The sequence below is a fragment of the Crocodylus siamensis genome, chromosome 15, assembly GCF_052110815.1.
Source record: "Crocodylus siamensis isolate JL-2025a chromosome 15, ASM5211081v1, whole genome shotgun sequence".
Taxonomy (NCBI): Eukaryota; Metazoa; Chordata; order Crocodylia; family Crocodylidae; genus Crocodylus; species Crocodylus siamensis.
Genome location: NC_143409.1, coordinates 55,867,279 through 55,879,354, shown reverse-complemented (window position 1 = coordinate 55,879,354; position 12,076 = coordinate 55,867,279).

The following is a 12,076-nucleotide window of genomic DNA, read 5'->3' as shown; positions in this document are numbered from 1 at the left end:
TCCAGTTTCTGGGTTTTCCCGAAGACCAGGCTCCGGATCCGCTTCCTGGGATCCAGTTTCCGGGTTTTCCGGAAGACCAGACTCCAGATGCCTCCAATGCATTCTTTATGCAAAAGTTTCAGTAGACTCAGCTCTGGATCAGCTTCCTGGGATCCAGTTTCCGCGTTTCCCAGAAGACCAGGTTCCAGATCCGCTTCCCGGGATCCAGTTTCTGGGTTTCCCAGAAGACCCGTCTCCGGCCACTTCGCGGGATCCAGTTGCCGGGTGGTCCAGTCATGGGTGGAGTCCCACCAGGTCTCCGTTATCCCAATGACATCATATTTCTTTGCACTGAGCAGGAGGACAAGCTCCTCCTGCTTGTTGCCCAGGCTCCTGGCATTAGTGTACAGGCAGGCAAGTGTCCCCAGATTGTGCCATAGGGCAGGGGTGGGCTCCCTTAAGTGCCTTGGTCTGCTGGCTTTGCAAGGGTTGCTCAGCGGGCCAGCAGTGGCTGTAGTCCCCCCATCCCCCAGCGGGGTTAGTTTAAAGCCTGGTGAAGCAGGTCAGCCAGACTGGCTGAGAAGAGCCTCCTCCCCAGGGGAGAGAGGTGGAGGCCATCTCTTCCCACCAGCTCGCTGCCTCTCTCGCCAAAGAGTGGGCTGTGGTCATGGAAATCAAAGCCTTCCCGATGACACCAGCTCTGCAGTCTTTGGTTCACTGCGTGGATCCTCCTCTCCCTCCTCAGCCCATAGCCGAGACTGGGAGGATCAACGAAAACATCACCTGAGCTCCCAGACCCCTATGCCCCGCTCCCAAATCCCTGTAGCGCCTCATGACCTGGCTGGGGGTGCTCCGAGCCATGTCATTGGTGCCCACGTGAGCATGGGGTAGTGGTCCATGGGCCGGAGGAGCTGCGGGATCCTCACCACAATGTCTCGGATGCGGGCCCCCAGGAAGCAGCAGACTTCCCGGGCTAAGGGGTCGGGGCGGCAGATTGCCCCCTCAGTGCCCCGCAGGATGGAGTCTCCCACAACAAACACTTTTCACTTTGACTTGGGGAGAGTGGGGGCAGTAGCTGTGGTTGATCCTGGGTTGCCTGTAGGACCTGGCAACTGAGCAGGTTCTGCTGGGGCTGCAAGAGGTGCAAACCCGTTGCTAAGCTCCGGCAAGGGAGGGGCCTTGGTGCAGCAGGCCTTAGGGCCCTTGACCACCTTGGTCCATGCCCCTGACTGGGCAGAGCAGGAGGTCCCAGAGTCCTCCTTAGTCCTGGAGGGAGACGGAGGTCTCCCCTGTGGCTCCCGGGGGAGAAGGGCCTAGCAGTAGGAGTCTATCTCCTGCTCGCAGTCCCTGATGGCACTCAGTCTCTGGACTGTGGCCTGGAGCTCCTTCAGCTGGCACACCAGAGACCCCAGTAGGGAGCAGACCCTGCAAGGGGAGGTGGCCATGCTCCCGGGCCCCAGAGCCTGAAAAAGGGACAGACAGACCCCGCAGCCAAGAGCCAGGTGCTCCACCTGCATGGAGCCCGGAACCATGGGCTCCATTTGGGCAACCGTCTCTGAGGTGCCCAATGGGGAGCCGGAGAGCCCGAGGGGACCCTCGGGGTGCAGCGCGTGCCCGTCCATGTCATGCCTCTGGTAGGCTGGCTATGGCTGGGGCTGACTACTCTGGGGGGGTCGCAGGCAGGGTCTCGTGCCCTCCTGCACCCTCTCCCATGCGAACTCCGCGCTAACTCAAGCGTCTGTTTATGCAGCCTGTTCGCATGGCTCCGTGGGGGGCTGGGCCAAGTAGGGTCCTGGGCGGGGGCTTGACCCAGCCCAGCTCCAGGCAGCAGTCTCCTCCCAGGGAGCAAGGAGTTAACCCCTTCCCACCACAAGCCCGCTTACCTCCGGCTGTGCTGGGGGTCGGCAGGCCGGCTCTGCGGCTGCTGAGGGGGTGTCTGGGGGGCTTTGGGGGAGCGGGGGCACAGCAGGCAATTAACCTAAAGTTAACCCCCAGCCTCAGTTCTTGAGCCCAGGCCCCTGTAGTCAACTGGCTCTAATCCTGGTCCTGGTAACTTTAACCCCCTACAATTCTGCTTACTTACCTTCACCTTTTGCCAGGTATCCCAAGTACACCAAGCACATACATACATACATATCACACCCAACTTAGGAATGCACTTGTGTATATGTGCAGGGGTGTGGTATGTGTGTAAATTAGTGAATACACATGTATAGCTATAGATTGAAATACTGGGGATGTATGTGTGGTACATGAATTAGTAACCCACTTATGTGTATTGAATGTGCAGGTGTTGGTAACTAGTAACTGAATCTGTCTAAATTTGGTGTGAGTAATGTGTGTAAACTCAGAATCATTACTTTGAATGAGTGTGTATTGGAGTTGCTCATTTGAGGTTGTGAGTGTGTACATATATGTCATTGTGTGCATGATATATAAATTAGTGATCGGTGTGAAACTTTTGGGGTTACACACCCACACCCTCCTGCCTAACAGCTCAATATTGAGATGCTGAGCATTGGCCTGAGCCCTTAGGGCAACAGTGGTGCAAAAAAAAAAAAAATACTGGATGCAAGCTCACAGACACTCACCCAGAAACTAACGTGTACCTCTGAGGCCCCAGAGTCATGACACTGGCAATAATGCAACACAAGTAGGCGAATGGCATGCTTTCTCCCACATTGCCTTCCTCCTCACCACAATCACATCCATAGAATTATACACTTGACTTGACGCCCACATAAAAAAAAAAATTCAACACCTTCACAGGAAGGCCTGTGCCCTGCAAGGAGACACCATAGGCTGCCACCAACATCCCCCTTTCCCCAGCCAGCAACATCCATAGCCCAGGACATACAAGGAAAGCATCAGGGATGCTGGCTTTTTGCTGCTCAGGCTTCAACTTTCTCAGCTTCCCCTGAATCAAAAACGACCAAAAAAATCCATTTTGTCCCTCACAATTTCCCCTTCCTCACGCACACTTTGAATACTCCAATTGAAGCAGGGGCCTAAATCTGGGCCTCGGCATGGCATGGTTTCCTATGTTCCTAGTTTCCTAGTTTCAGTTTCCTAGGTCAGAAGGGAACTGAGTAGATGATCGAGTCCAACCCCCTGCCATGGCAGGAAAGAGTACCAAGGTCAAACGACCCCAGCCTCCTCTTAAAGACCCCCCTGACTAGTTTGTAACAGGATACTAGATCTCCTCCCAGCCTTCTCTTTTGGACGCTGAACAGGTTCAGGTCCCATTAATTTTTCCTCATAAGGCCTGCCCTGCTGCCCCCTTGATCATGCGAGTGGCCCTCCTCTGGACCCTCTCCATGTTGTCCACATCCCCCCACTACACCCAAAACTGGACAGTACTCCAGCTGTGGCCTGACCAGTGCTGCAGAGAGGGGGAGGATCATCTCCTTGGACCTGCTCAAGATGCATCTGTGGATGCACGACAAGGTGCGGCTGGCCTTCCTGACTGCATCCCCACACTGCCAGCCCATGTTCATCTTGGACTCAGTGATGACTCCAAGATCTATTTCCGCCTCTGCACTGACGAGACTGGAGTTCCCCAAACTGTAGATATAGTGCCAGTTGTTCTTCCTGAGGTGCATCCCTTTGCACTTGTCGGTGTTGAATCCCATCCTATTCTCATCCGCCCACCCTTGCAACCTGCCTAGGTCCAATTGCAGCCTATTCCTACCTTCTGATGTGCACATATCCCCCACATCTTAGTGTCATCAGCAAATTTACCCCATTGTCCAAGTCACTGATGAAGAAGTTGAACAGCACAGGCCCGAGGACCGAGCCCTGAGGAACCCCACTGCCCACATCCCTCCTGGTCAAAAATGACGCATCCACTACCACTCTCTGGGTGCGCCCACCAGCCTGTGGCAACCCAATTATAGTTTCACGGGTACTCCTTCTTCCCCTTTTTCAAGATGGGAACCAAGTTGGCCAAGTGGTCGTAAAGCTGTGTCAGGGGTCCTGCAATGACCTCAGCCCATTCCTTCAGCACTCTAGGGTGGAGATCGTACAGAACAGCTGACTTGAATACATCCAGTCCCTGCAGAAGTTTCCAGCTAGTTCCTCACTAACCCTTAGCCTAGGTGTGCCTGTCCTGGGGCCAAAGGGGGGCCCAAGTGGGAGTGACTGTTCCGGTCCCTGCTTACGAAAACGGCGGCAAAGAAATCGTTAATTATGTTGGCTTTGTCATCTGGTGTGACGACCAAATTTTCTAATGTGTCCTGTAGGGGCCCCACATTATCCAGAACCTTCTTTTTACCACCTATGCATTTAAAAAAGAACTTCTTTTTGTCCTTAATCCAGGAAGCTAGTCCCAATTCCAGCTCTGCCTTGGCCTTCCTGACTGCCCCCCTACATTTCCGAGCAACTGCCATAGAGTCATCCCTGGTGATGGCCCTTCCTTTCCATTGGGTGTACACCTCCCTTTAAGCTAGGAGACATTCCCGGATGCTTTTGGTGAGCCATGGTGGCTTGCGTGCTCTCCTGCTCCCTTTGACTCGTATTGGGATTACCTCTCTTTGGGCTTGGAGGATCATCTCCTTAAGGAGTGACCACTCTAATTGGACATCAGGTTCCCCTCCCCTCTGGGATCTCAGTGCTTCCCCGACTATTCTTCTCAGTTCACTAAGGTCCGCCCTCCTGAAATCTAGGGCTGCTGCCTTGCTTCAGGCCTTTGCCACCTTGTGCTGGATGGTGAATTGCAGCAGGCCGTGATCACTGTCACTTAGGTGGTCGAGCACAGAGCTCCCTCAGCAGGTCACCTCCCGTGGTCAGCACCAGGTCCAACAAGGTGTCACCCCTGGTGGGGCTGTGCAGCTCCTGGGTTAGATGGAGATCCTGCATCTGGCTAAGAACCTACGTGAGCGGTCAGACCTGGCTGACTGCTCTTCCCAGCAGATGTCCGGGAATTTCAGGTCCCCCATGACTACCACGTCCTTTGACTTCACTACCTCGCTCAGCTGACCTAAGAATTCCTGGTTGACCTCTTCCCCTCAGTTGGGAGGTCTGTAGTAGACCCCCACAGTTAAGTCTCTTTCCACTCCACTGCCTTGTATTCTAACCCAAAGCACTTCAGAGTGCCCTTCCTCTGATTCTTTGTTAATTGACGAAGATGGGTATTCCTCCTTAATATAGAGTGCCACGCCCCCACCTTTCCTTCCTATCCTGGCCCTCCTGTACAGCCTTGACATCCACCTCCCAGTCATGTGTCGAGTCCCACCACGTTTCAGTAATCCCCACTATGTCCGGGTTGGTGTCAGCTAGCAGGAGGGTGAGTTTCTGCTGCTTGTTTCCCATACTACAAACGTTTGTGTAGAGGCATTTTAGACCTCCTGTGGATGTGTGTACTGGCCCCCTACTTTCAGCATTACTCTGGCCACTGCCACTTACCTGCATATATGTTTCGCTCATTTGTCTAGGCCGGGCTATACTTGTGGGTGTTCCTTGGTCTGGCAGTCCAATGATTCCTCTACCCTCATCTTCCCTTTCCCCCAACAAGCCTAATTTAAAGCCCGCTGGAGGAGGTCCGCCAACCTAGAGGAAAACACACGCTTAACTTTAGGGGAAATGTGGAGCCCATCCCATCCGAGCATGTCTCTTCTAGTAATGTGCCGGTCATGGTTGAGGAAGCCAAAGCCGCCTCGAGACACCATTCCCGAAGCTGCCAGTTGGTGTCCGTGATGCACGTTGCATGCCGTCTTCCAGGTCCACTCACTGGTAGGGTAGAAGAGAAAACCACCTGTGTGCCTCTCTCTTTTAGCATGCACCCCGGAGCATGGTAGTCCACCATCAGGTGATCAGGGGTTCTCCTGGCCGCATCTTTAGGACCATGGGGTAGTAATCGGTGGGCTGGATCATGCCCTTCACATCCTGAATCTTTGCTCCAGGTAGGCAGTAGACCTCGCGTATCGAGGTGTCCTGGCGACAGATGGCCCTCTGTACCTATCAGGTTGGAGTCGCCTATGATGATCACATGACACTTTCTCCTTCTGGCCTGCTTATCTCCTTCGGCCTGCACGGGATGTGGAGAGCGGGCAGTTGCCTCCTTCCCAGTTTCCTCCTCTCCTTTCTTCTTCTCCAGAGTTGCCAGGGCCTCGTACCTCTTCTCCAGCCAGACTGGAGGTACTGGTACTGCAGTGTAACAAGCAGCCCTGGTTTTGGAGGTGACTGTCTGCCACTCCGCAGTGGGTACTTCTTTCTTGGGTGCATTTGTGCCTGTGAGCTTGCGTCCAGGAGTTTCTGGTTCTTTTTTTCTTTCCACCATGGCAGATGGAGGCTGCCACAGTTCACAGAGCCAAACGGTGTAGAGTCCACGCTCCGGGGTAGAAAGGTAGGGCCATGGAATTCCACGCCAGGGACCAGATTTAAGTCTACACTACCTTTCTCTTCACCACAGTCACATCCATAGAATAACCCTTCTGACCTCAGGTCCACATTTAAAAAAAAAAAAAATGAAAAAATTTGACCCATTCACAGATGGGCCTGTGCCCTTGAATAAGTGGCCCTAGGCAGCTGCCAACATCCCCCTTTGCACAGCCAGTATCATTCACACCTCTGGAGCAAAAAGGTAAGCTCTGGGGCTGCTGGCTTTTTGGTACGCGGGCCTCAAAACTCTCACATAACCCCGATTCAGAAATGACAAAAAAAAACTCATTTCCGCCCCCACAACTCCCCCTTCCTCACACACATTTCCAGTACTCTGACTGAAGCAAGGGCTTAAATCTAGCCCTTGGCGAGGCATGCCAGGTTTCTAACTTTCTGCCCCGGAGCCCGGCCACTACTACGTTTACTTCTGGGGACTGTGGATGCTTCCATGTGTCATGGTGCAAAAACAACAACAACAACAAAATACTCAACACAAGGTCGCAGGCACACACCCAGGCACCAACTTGTGACTCTGAGGCCTCAGAGTAGACAGACTGTCCCTTATGGCACACAAGTAGGAGAATTGCAAGCTTTCTCCCACACATCCTCTCTCTTCACTGCAGTCAAATCCATAGAATTAACCACCTGACCTCAGGCCCACATTTAAAAAAAAAATTAAAAAATCCAACCCCTTCATAGATGGGACTATGCCCTGCAAGAAGCGGCCATAGGCAGCTCCAAACATCCCCCTTTCCACAGCCTGCATCATCGACACCTCAGGAGCTACAAGGAGGGCTCCAGGGCTGGTGATGTTTTGCTGCTTGAATCTCCAAAGTCCCTCATACCCCAGAATCAGGAACAACAAAAAAACCCCATATCAGCCCCCACAACTTCCCCTTCCTCAAACACATTTTGAGTACTCCGATTGAAGCAAGGGCTTAAATCTGGCCCTGGGTATGGAATGTCGAACCCCTAACTTTCTCTCCTGGAGCCCAGCCGGTACTCTGTTTGGTTCTGGGGACCGTGGCAGCCTCTATGTGTCGTGGTGCAAAAAAAAACCACAAAAAAATCCTGGACGGAAGCTCACAGGCACACATCCATGCACCAAGTTGCGCCTTTGAGGCCGCAGTCAGGAGACTGTCCCTTATGGCACAAAAGCAGGAGAATGGCATGCTTTATCCCACACTACCTTTCTCTTCCCTGCAGTCACATCCATAGAATTACCCATTTGACATAAGGCCCACATTTAAAAAACAAAATTAAATATTCAGCCCAATCACAGACGCGCCTGAGCCCTGCAAGAGGCGGCCATAGAAGGCTCCAAACATTCCCCTTTCCCCAGCCTGCATCATGCACACCTCAGTGTAACTATTTTATATTATTTAGCATATACTTTATATTATTTTCCCTTTTCTGTATAACTGCTGCGTGGCACACTCACATTTATGTAACCTTGAAGTCTTGACTGTTAATCAAAATGAACGCTTTGTACTTTTCTCCACTGGCATTAAGCTACACATGCGCATTCTGTAAATTTCATTTCTTATCTAAAAGTGTCATTTCTGCAGAAATGAAACTTATGAAGAAGATCTGCCTAGCAATTATTATGTAAAAGAAAATTATCCTATCTCTGTATATTTAGCCTATATTATAGTTAGTGTCATAGAGGCAGTCCAACGAACATCTATAAAAGAGGCAAAAAAGCAGGAAGCAGCAGAGACGACAACTGGAAAACTCTGTGGGCCCGATCACCCCACAGACCGGTTCTCCGCCTCCCTGCCTGGGCATACCCCAGCGAAAACAAAGGCCTCGGAAATCCAACAACTGACAACAATTCACCCTGTTACAGTATTACATTGTATTTCCCATTCATGAGCCGTTGACCAATTCTGGGACTTAAGGAGCCGGCAGCCGCACCTAGCTTTGGACTAGCTCCACTGTTGGAACGCAAGGGCTGGCTCTGGAACCTCGTGAACCAACGGACACCCTATTGATTAAGAGACGCTAACTACTTACTCTAACTCATCTGCTTGTGCCAACTTGGCGAACCTCGAGGGCGGCTAAAAAGCTACCTCAATTCTGCCCCACAAGCCGTGTGCTCACACAACTCCGCAAAGCCCGCAGCTCCCCTAAGCGGTGCCGGAGCCGCTAGCCCAGCATTTTGCCACACTCAGGAGCTACAAGGAAGCCTCCAGGGCTGCTGGATTTTTGCTGCTAGGGCCTCAAAAGTCTCTCCTACCCCAGTATCAGAATGATAAAAAAACCCAGTTTCACCCCCACAACCCCCCCTTCCTCTCACACACTTTGAGTACTCCGATTGATGCAAGAGCTTAAATCTGGTCCATGGCATGGAATGTTGAGGCCCTAACTTATCACCTGAGAACCTGGCCACTACTCCATTTGGTTCTGGGGACTGTAGGGGACTCCATGTGTTATGCTGCAAAAAAAACAACAACAACATCCATGATGCAAGCTAACAGGCACACACCCTGCCACCGACTTGTGCCTCTGAGGCCCCAGAATCGGAGGACTGTCCCTTATGGCACACAAGTAGGAGAATGGAATGCTTTCTACTGAACGTCCTTTCTCTTCACCGCATTCAGATCCATAAAATAACCCACCTGACCTCAGGCCCACATTTAAAAAAAAATAATAAAAAATTGAACCGCTACACAGGCGGGACTGTGCCCAGCAAGAAGCAGTGATAGGTGGCTCCAAACATCCCCCTTTCCCCAGCCTGCATCATGCACAGCTCAGGAGCTACAGGCAAGCCTCCAGGGCTGCTGGCTTTTTGCTGTTCGGGCATGAAAATTCTTAGGTAGCCCAGAATCAGAAATGACAAACCCCCACCATTTCAGCCCCCACATCTTTCCCTTCCTCACACACACTTCAAGTACTCCAATTGAAGCAAGGGCTTAAATATGGTGCTCGCCAAGGCATGCCGGGGCCCGAACTTTCAACCCTGGAGCCTAGCCACTAGTCTGTTTTATCCTAGGGACAATGGCAGCCACCATGTGCCGTGGTGCAAAAACAACAACCACAAAAAAATTCTAGACACAAGCTCACAGGCACACACCCAGGCACCATGTTGTGCTTCTGAGGCCGTAGAATTGGCTTATGGCTCACAGCTAAGAGAATGGCATGCTTTCTCCCACACTACATTTCTCTTCACTGCAGTCACATCCATAGAATTACCCATCTGATATCAGGCCCACATTTAAAAAAATAATTAAAAATTCAACCCATTCACAAAGGGGCCCGTGCCCTGTAAGAAACAGCCATAGGTGATTGTGAATAGCCCCCATTCCCCAGCCTGCATCATGCACAACTCAGGAGTTACAAGGAAAGCTCCAGGGATGCTGCATTTTTGCTGCTTGGGCCTCAAAATCTCAGATACCCCGGAATCAGAAATGACAAAAAAAACTCCTTTTCATCCCCCACAACTTCCGAATCCTTATGGACACTTAGAATACCCTGATTAAAGCCAGGGTTTAAATCTGGTCCTTGGCGTGGCATGCCGAGGCCCTAAATTTCCGCCCTGGAGCATAGCCACTACACCATTAGGTTTTGCTGACAATGGCAGGCTCCAGGTGTCGTTGTGCAAAAAAACCCAACAACATAAAAATCCTGGACGCAAGCTCACAGCACACATCCAGGCACCAACTTGTACCTCTGAGGACATGGAGTCAGGGGACTGTCCCTTATAGCACACAAGTAGGAGAATGGCATGCTTTCTCCCACACTACCTTTCTCTTCACCACAGTCACGTCCATAGAATTACCCACCTCAGCTCAGGCCCACATTTAAAAAAATAATTTAAAATTCAACCCATTCACAGAGGGGCCTGTGCCCTGCAAGAAATGGTCATAGGCGGATGTCAATATCCCCCATTCCCCAGCCTGCATCATGCACAGCTCAGGAGCTACAAGGAAGGTTCCAGGGCTGCTGGCTTTTTGCTTCTTGGGCATCAAAAGTCTCAGATACAAAGGAATTAGAAATGACAAAAAAAAACAAAACCCATTTCTGCCCCCACAACTTCCTCTTCCTCACATACAGTTAAAGTACTCCAATTGAAGCAAGGGCTTAAATCTGGTCCCTGGCGTGGAATTCCGTGGCCCTACCTTTCTTCCCCGGAGCGTGGCCACTACACCATTTGGTTCTGCAAACTGTCTGTCGTAGTGCAAAGAAAACAAGAAACAAAAAATCCTGGACACCAGCTCACAGGCACAAACCCAGGCACCAACTTACACCTTTGAGGCCGCAGAATCTGGAGACTGTCCCTTATGGCACACAAGTAGGAGAATGGCATGCTTTCTCCCAGTCTACCTTTCTATTCACCACAGTCACATCCATAGAATTATCCATCTGACATCAGGCCCACATCTAAAAAAAAAATTAAAAAATTCAAGCCCTTCATAGCCAGGACTGTGCCCTGCAAGAAGAGGCGCTAGACGGCTCCAAACATCCCCCTTTTCCCACCCAGCATCATGCACAGCTCAGGAGCTACAAGGAATTTTCCAGGGCTGCTGGCATTTTGCTGCTCGGGCCTCAAAATCTCAGATACCCCAGAATCAGAAACAACAAAAAAAACCCATTTCAGCCCCCACATCTTTCCATTCCTCGCACACACTTGCAATCACATCCATAGAATTACCCATCTGAACTCAGCTCCACATTTAAAAAATAATTAAAAATTCAACCAATTCACAGAGGGGCCTGTGCATGTGTGTGTAAGTGTATTGAATGTGCAGGTGTTGGTAACTGGTAACTGATTCTGTCTAAATTTGGTGCGAGTAGTGTGTGTGAAGCCAGACTAGTTATTTTGAACAAGTGTGCATCAGAGTTGCTTGAGAGTGTGCATGTATATATATGGCATTGTGTGGATGACATATGAATTACTCTTCGGGGTGTAACTTTCGCGGTGTATAGTGTATGTGCCTGAGCATGTAGTGTGAGTGTGTATGCTTAACAGGAGTGTATGCAATTAGTGTGTGCTTAATTGATTTTTATATGTGCATGTGCAATTGTACCCCACACCCTCCTGTGTAACGGTGCAATATTGAGATCCTCAGCATTGGCCTGACCCCTCAGTGGTACAGCGGTGCAAAAAAAAAAAAAAAAAAATACAGGACACAAGCTCACAGGCACACACCCAGACACCAGCTTGCACCACTGTCACTCTAGAGTCAGGATACTTCCTCTTATTCCACACAAGTTGGTGAAAGGCATGCTTTCTCCCACACTGCCTTCCCCTTCACCACAGTTGCATCCCAAAACTAGCCACCTGACCTGAGGCCCACGCATAAAAAAAAAACCCAGAAACTAATCCAACCCCTTCACAGATGGGTTGCAAGAAGAGGCCATAGGCGCACATCAACATCTTCCTTTCCCCACCCAGCATGTTACCTCTCAGCTCCATGTTCTTGGGGAACCATGACACAGGATGCACACTGTTTGACACAAAAAAATCCCCCACCCTCCTCTACCTAAACAGAAACTGATTAAGATGCAGTGAGAGACACTCCTAAAACCCTCCATATAAGGGTGACAAGAGTAAAGCAACTGCCCTAGGTCTCATTTGCATCTGAGATGGAGCAAGATGACTGTTCATTTACATGAGAGGTGGAGAACAGAAAGTCTGAAGCAGAGACTGCAGTGAATTCTGGGATCAGAGAAGCAGGAGAGCACTGCATAATGGGGAGTGTGTGCTCCAAATGCT